This window comes from Sapajus apella, unplaced genomic scaffold, assembly GCF_009761245.1.
Source record: "Sapajus apella isolate SASKATOON/1434 unplaced genomic scaffold, GSC_monkey_1.0 scaffold61, whole genome shotgun sequence".
Classification (NCBI taxonomy): domain Eukaryota; kingdom Metazoa; phylum Chordata; class Mammalia; order Primates; family Cebidae; genus Sapajus; species Sapajus apella.
In genome coordinates this window covers 500,505-506,802 of record NW_022437001.1, presented here as the reverse complement: position 1 = coordinate 506,802, position 6,298 = coordinate 500,505, and the positions used below count along the sequence as shown (strand labels likewise).

Sequence of the window (6,298 nt, the reverse complement as noted above, 5' to 3'; positions counted from 1 at the left end):
CCCAGGCTGGAGTGCAATGGCGCGATCTCGGCTCACTGCAACCTCCGTCTCCTGGGTTCAGGCAATTCTCCTGCCTCAGCCCCCTGAGTCGCTGGGATTACAGGCACGCGCCACCATGCCCAGCTAATTTTTTTCTGTATTTTTAGTAGAGACGGGGTTTCATCATGTTGACCAGGATGGTCTCGATCTCTTGACCTCGTGATCCACCCGCCTCGGCCTCCCAAAGTGCTGGGATTACAGGCTTGAGCCACCGCACCCGGCCAATTTTTTTTTTTTTTTTTTTTTTTTTTAGCTTTAGGATGTAGGCCCTATGATCAAATTTAAGTTACTTTTTGTATATGACGTGAGGAAAAGGTCATTATTTATTGTTACTTTTGTTTAAGATATATGCTTATTCTAAATCAGGTGTGAAGTGCTGAGATTGAATATAGAGAAGATACCAGTGAGAAGTTAAACACTGGTATGAAAAGGACTTGGTGATTGATTATAGTCTACATTTTCTGGGACAGTCCTGATTTTTAATTTTCTGTCCTATTTTCCTCCCAACTTTTATTATAAAAAAGTTCAAAGATACAGAAAAGTTGAAATAGTTCTACTATATAGAAAACCCAGGTTCCTACTCTAGGGATTTAACAGTTGTTCAAGTGTTTCCATATTGCTTTATTTAAATATTTTTCTGAACCATTTAAATGTAAATTATAGAAACCATGACACTTTACCCCTAAATGCTTCAAAATACAATATTAGGCTAGACTCCTACATAAAAATAATAATTTTTACACCCAAGGAAATTAACAATGATTCCCTATTGTCACTGTATTCAATTCTATTCAAATTTTCCCTAGTAGGGTCTACAGTGTTTTCAAACCAGCATTTAATCAAGTTGCACCCATTGCATTTTTTTCTTTTATTTTTTTAGTCTTTTAATCTGAAACATTCCTCCATCTTTTGAAAAAAGAAGCATCTTCCAGACTGTAGCATACACGGTACATATTGCATAATTACATATATATAACATTTTGGAAAATGCAAATTAATCTATGGTGACAGAAAGCAGATCAATGGTTATCTGGGGAAGGAGGCAGAGGGGGGAAAGGAAGGAAAGGTGGATTGCGAGAATTTTCGGGGTAATATTTGATTAAATTCATTATTTGATTGCAATGATGGTTCCACAGTTCTATACAAACATCAAAACTACTAAGTTGTACATTTTTAATATGTGAAATTTACTGTATATCAATTATAATTCAATACTCTAAAAAGTTGGCGGGGACAGAATGTACTTGCTTCTAAATTTCTGACATCCTAGTTCCACTTACAGCATTTTACAAGGGATTTGAAGAGGCATTTATCTTAAACAATAGCAACAATACACTTTAAGTTTTAAACTGCATTTTATAAAGTGTCTGAAAAGAATTTAAGAAAACATTTAAAAATACATTTTCATTTAAAATCAAAAGAAAAAAATTTCACTGACTGCTCATTAATTGCCTACTGATTTAAAGAGGGAGCTCACAGAAGGGTGAGCTAAACCTCTCTTTTCTGTCTTTTCTCCCATTACTACCTTATGCACATCCCACCCCAGATTGACTGACACCTATGCTGCTGATGCCCTTGTCCATGCTCTTCCCACTTGAGAGGCCTTCTTTCCACCTCCTTCTCTTTTCAACTATCTCTGACAGGCAGAAATCCTACTCATCCTGTAAAGCTTCCTGTGAGCTTTTCTGATTACTCACCCTAACCAGATGTTTATGTTCATTCCATAGACACCTTCACCCAGGGTTCATCCTGCCCCTGGTGTTCTTTCCAGGGCTGGAACCAGGGGAAGGCAAGTGAGGCACTCACTTGAGTTGCAAATTTTAAGGGGATGCCAAAGAGCTCAGTAATCCAGTAGTTTCAAATCAGTATCCAATCAACTTTCACTCATTGCATTTAATTACGTCTCTTTAGACCCTTTTTGTCTAGAACATTCCCCTACCTTTATGAAACGTATCTTGCAGAATGTACCATATTCAGTACATACTGAATAACTCCATTTTCTAATTGTATATAATATAGTATTTGAAATAAGTGTTTTAACAAATCAAAATAATGCAAAAAATTGAAGTTGAGCAAAATATTAGAATTTAAAATAAAGACAGGATCAGTATTACTGATTCTTCCTGAGCCTTGGGCTCCAACACGTCTCCAGCCAGCACTGGCTCCTTTACAGACTGCTGTGATACAAGGACTCACTCATCTTGTATGCCCTGCCGTACCTGTGCTAGGGCCTGGCAAGTCACAGGCACCCATTCATCTGACAACAATTTTCTGTTCCTTCCGTGTATTACTTCCCTCATTAAAAGAAGCAAATAAAACAGCAGCAGTGATTAAGGCATCTAAGGATAGATTAATGAAGGAAAATATATGTAATAGGCTTGTATTCAAAGACAATAAGAATTATCTCTAAGACAAAGAATTTCAGCTGCATCCTACATGTGAAGATAGACCACAAGGGGAGAAAAAGCTATTATTCTAAATAATTTTCATTTTAAAATGCTCTTTTTTATTATCAATCATAATCATCCTGAATAACTGAAATCATCACACCCCCTTCTTATATTTGGTGTAGAAATATTTTTGGTCACAAACAGATGCACAATTCTTGATATAAAATTTAATATATTATATATAGCCCCATTTCCAGATTTTCTTATCTTTCAGTTATAGATTTCTTTCTTGCATCAGAGATGAAAAGAATTGTCTGTTTGTGGGTGTTCACATTCTTTGTGATTTAATATCCATTTTGACAGTCCTCTTTTGTAGGCCTAAGACTTTAAAATAAAAGCTAGGAAAAGATTCAATGACAAATAGGGTATCTCAGTATCACCACTGTGTTCCTGTATTAGTCAGAGATTTAATTATTTAATTCATTTCTTCCAGCATCATGATATCATTCTATATCGTCTATTTTCTAATCTGGCTAAAACCGGTTTGGTTCTCATGACTCTGTAATACATGGATAGTACAGAAAACCTCAGTGCTTACAGGGGAAACAACACTAAAATAACATACTGATCTGCTGTATATTTTCATGTTCTTAGAACTATTGTTTCTAATTTTATGTGTACAATTATACTGCTTTGTTTCATAATATATTCAATTTTTGACATTATCTAGCCTTATCAGAAGATAAACACAGCAGAATTCAAATGGCTTAAGTACTTTCTGTGTAAAAGGATAAATTCTTGCTCCTTAAATTAGGATAAATTATGCCCCACATTCACTGAAAACTGAAAACTGCCATTAATTATCACGGAGATCCATCAGTTTAGCTCCATGTTAAGAGTGAACAATAATGAACAAGGATAAGAAGCATAAGACATGCAATATTTTTAAATAAAACAAAACTGATTAGAACCTAGGATCAGATTCCCCTCTTTGTGACTCCAGTGAAATCTACTATATATGAGTATCTTGCCTATCCTGGGGAGAAAACCAGCCAAAGACTTGGAGGATGCCTTATGTATTTTTTCATCAATATTATTGGTGATTCACAAATTGTCTTTTGAAAGTTTAACTATAATTTTTGATTTTATTGCTGACAATAGGCAGAAATGAATTGATATATGTTAGTTATTTGCTAGGAAGGAAGATCTAGATATTCTTTAGGTTAAAAAACAAAAACAAAACAACACAGCTGAAGACCACCTTTTGGGGGCAGTTGCCTTTCTCTTGCTTCATCAGGTTTTGTAGTCAAGACTTAGGACAGGGCCAGGTGCCATGACTCCATGTCAAATCCCAATACTTTGGAAGGCCAAGTCAGGAGGATCACTTGAGGTCAGGAGTTCAAGACCAGCCTGGGCAACATAGCAAGGCCCTGTCTTCACAAATAAAAAATAAAAATTAGCTGGGAGTGGTGACATGCGGCTGTGTTCCCAGCTACTTGGGAGGCTGAGGTGGGAGGATGGTTTGAACCTAGGGGTTCAAGGCTTCAGTGAGTCATGATTATGTCACTATACTCCAGCCTGAGACAGAGCATGGCACGATCTCTAAAAATAAATAAATAAGAAAGAAAAGTATCTGCATTGTAAACGAAACCAGAAAGGCTCATTCTTGTTACACGAAGGAGCTGAAACTGGTTAGTATGGAAAATGGTAAATCAGTTATGGCGTTATAGGTAATATTGATCTCATCATAGTTGATGTTAGCAAGTGATTTCCTCAGGGAAGGAAGAGAAGAGCGTCAACATACTAGGAACAGTGCCTGCTGAATTGGAAAATTCGCTGTTGCTGGACACTGACTATTGGATAATTTCAAAGCTTAGATCAAGAACAGTAATTTTGTTTGTCTTGTCTACTCAGCACCCATCACCATGTATGGCACATAGTAGGTATTTAATACAGTTGACAAACTTTTTAAAGTCTATAATCATGAAGGAATGTGGAGGAAACAATAGCACATAGCTGAGTGAAAGAAGCCAGTGTGCAAAAGTTACGTATGATTCTAACTACATACATTCTGGAAAAGGCAAAACTACAGAGATCAATGATTAGCAGGGGCTCAGAGGGAGGGAAAGAAGGATAAATCAGTGGGGAGCAGGGGATTTTTAGGGCAATGAAACAATTCTGTATGATGTGTAATATTAGATACATGTCGTTATATATTTGTCAAAACCCATAAAATGTACAATACCAAAATTGAACCCTAATGAGGCTCAAATTTGAGCCCTAACCTATGGACTTTGTTAATAATAATGTATTTGAGCCTCAAACTATGGACTTTATTAATAATAATGTATCAATATTGGCTCGTCAGATACACAGCACATGTACTGCACCAATGCAAGATGTTAGTAAAAAGGGCAACTGTGGTAGGGAAAGAAGGTGTATGGGAACTCCCCGTACTTTCCTGCTCATTTTTCTGTAAACCTAAAACTGCTCTAAAAAGTAAAGCCTATTAAATTTTTTTAAAAGTTTACGAAGGTTTATTGTGCCCTGACTTTCACTCCAGGGTGATACAAAAGGAGCTGATAGAAACTGGGTGAATAAATGAATGTGATATCCAAGGTAATATTCATGAACATTTATTTTCTTTTGAATAAATAACCATTGAGTGCCAACCACAGGACTGCTAGGCAATGTATGGCATAGAAAGAAAAGAAGCTGCTCCTTATCTGAGAACGTCAAATTGTTCTCAGATTTATTTATTTGTTATATCAAACAAATAAAAGCTGTTTTATTCTCGACCACAACATTCGTCAAGATGGAAAATGTTTACTGCCAAAGAAGAAAGAAACACTTCAGGGAGTGTGACTAAAGTAAAAGTGATTGGGTCAAAAACAAAGGCTCAAAACTAAATGTATGAAGACAGGGAAAGCATCTCAATAAAATTGAAGGTGAAACAGTTCATGCTGCATATAAATGAATATCAGCAGCAGTCAGAAAGCTTACGTATGTATGATGTTGTAAGTCACCTGTGATGCATTATAATCACCTGGAATTGGACAAAGGATGGAACAAAATCAACCCCTTTTGCCTGCTTGCCTTGGGCCCACCTCCAACACATACATACATGCACACACATGTGCACACACAAGGATCTCTAAGTTATAGACAGTTCAATGCAGCCACTGGAGGAAACTGGTATGGTAAAAGGAGATGTCTCACCTGGTGTTTAAAATGAAACAAAGCAAAACACAGGCATATACAATTAAGACATCTTTCTCATCACCAAAAAGGCAGAGGTAGTTCTGCCTCTTCCTGGTTCCACACCCACTCCCTTAGCTGACCTGTTGTGACTTCCTTTATTCTTCAAATCTGACCTGAGTGTATAATTTAAGCTGGTTTGATCTCTATACCAATTGTAATACATCAAGTGGTAAAGAAAGTGACAAAATGAAAACAATACAATTTTCCCTAAATCCCACCCCACACAAGGACAGGCCAAACTTGAATTGAGGTGTTTTGTTTTGTTTTTATTTTTTTACACAGAGTCTCGCTCTGTCACCCAGGCTGGAGTAAGCCTCACTTTGTCACCCAGGTTGGAGTACAGTGGCACGGTGTTGTCTCACTGCAACCTTCGCCTCCTGGGTTATGGCAATACTCAGCCTCAGCCTCCAAGTAGCTGAGACTACAGATGTGCACCACAGTGCCTGGATAATTTTTTGTATTTTTAGTAGAGACAGGGTTTAGCCATATTGGCCAGACTAGTCTCGAACTCCTGGTCTCAGGTGATGCCGGCCTCGGCCTCCCAAAGTGTTGGGATTACACGTGCAAGCCACTGGGAACTCCAATGAAAAAAATTTTTTTTTTCTTTA

The 6,298-nt window shown here is 37.2% G+C and overlaps 1 pseudogene; it reads right to left on the bottom strand.

Moving 5' to 3' along the window:
• Positions 1-2,292, bottom strand: part of LOC116529032 — a 6,727-nt pseudogene extending 4,435 nt beyond the window's left edge.
• Between the last annotated feature and the right edge of the window lie 4,006 nt (positions 2,293-6,298).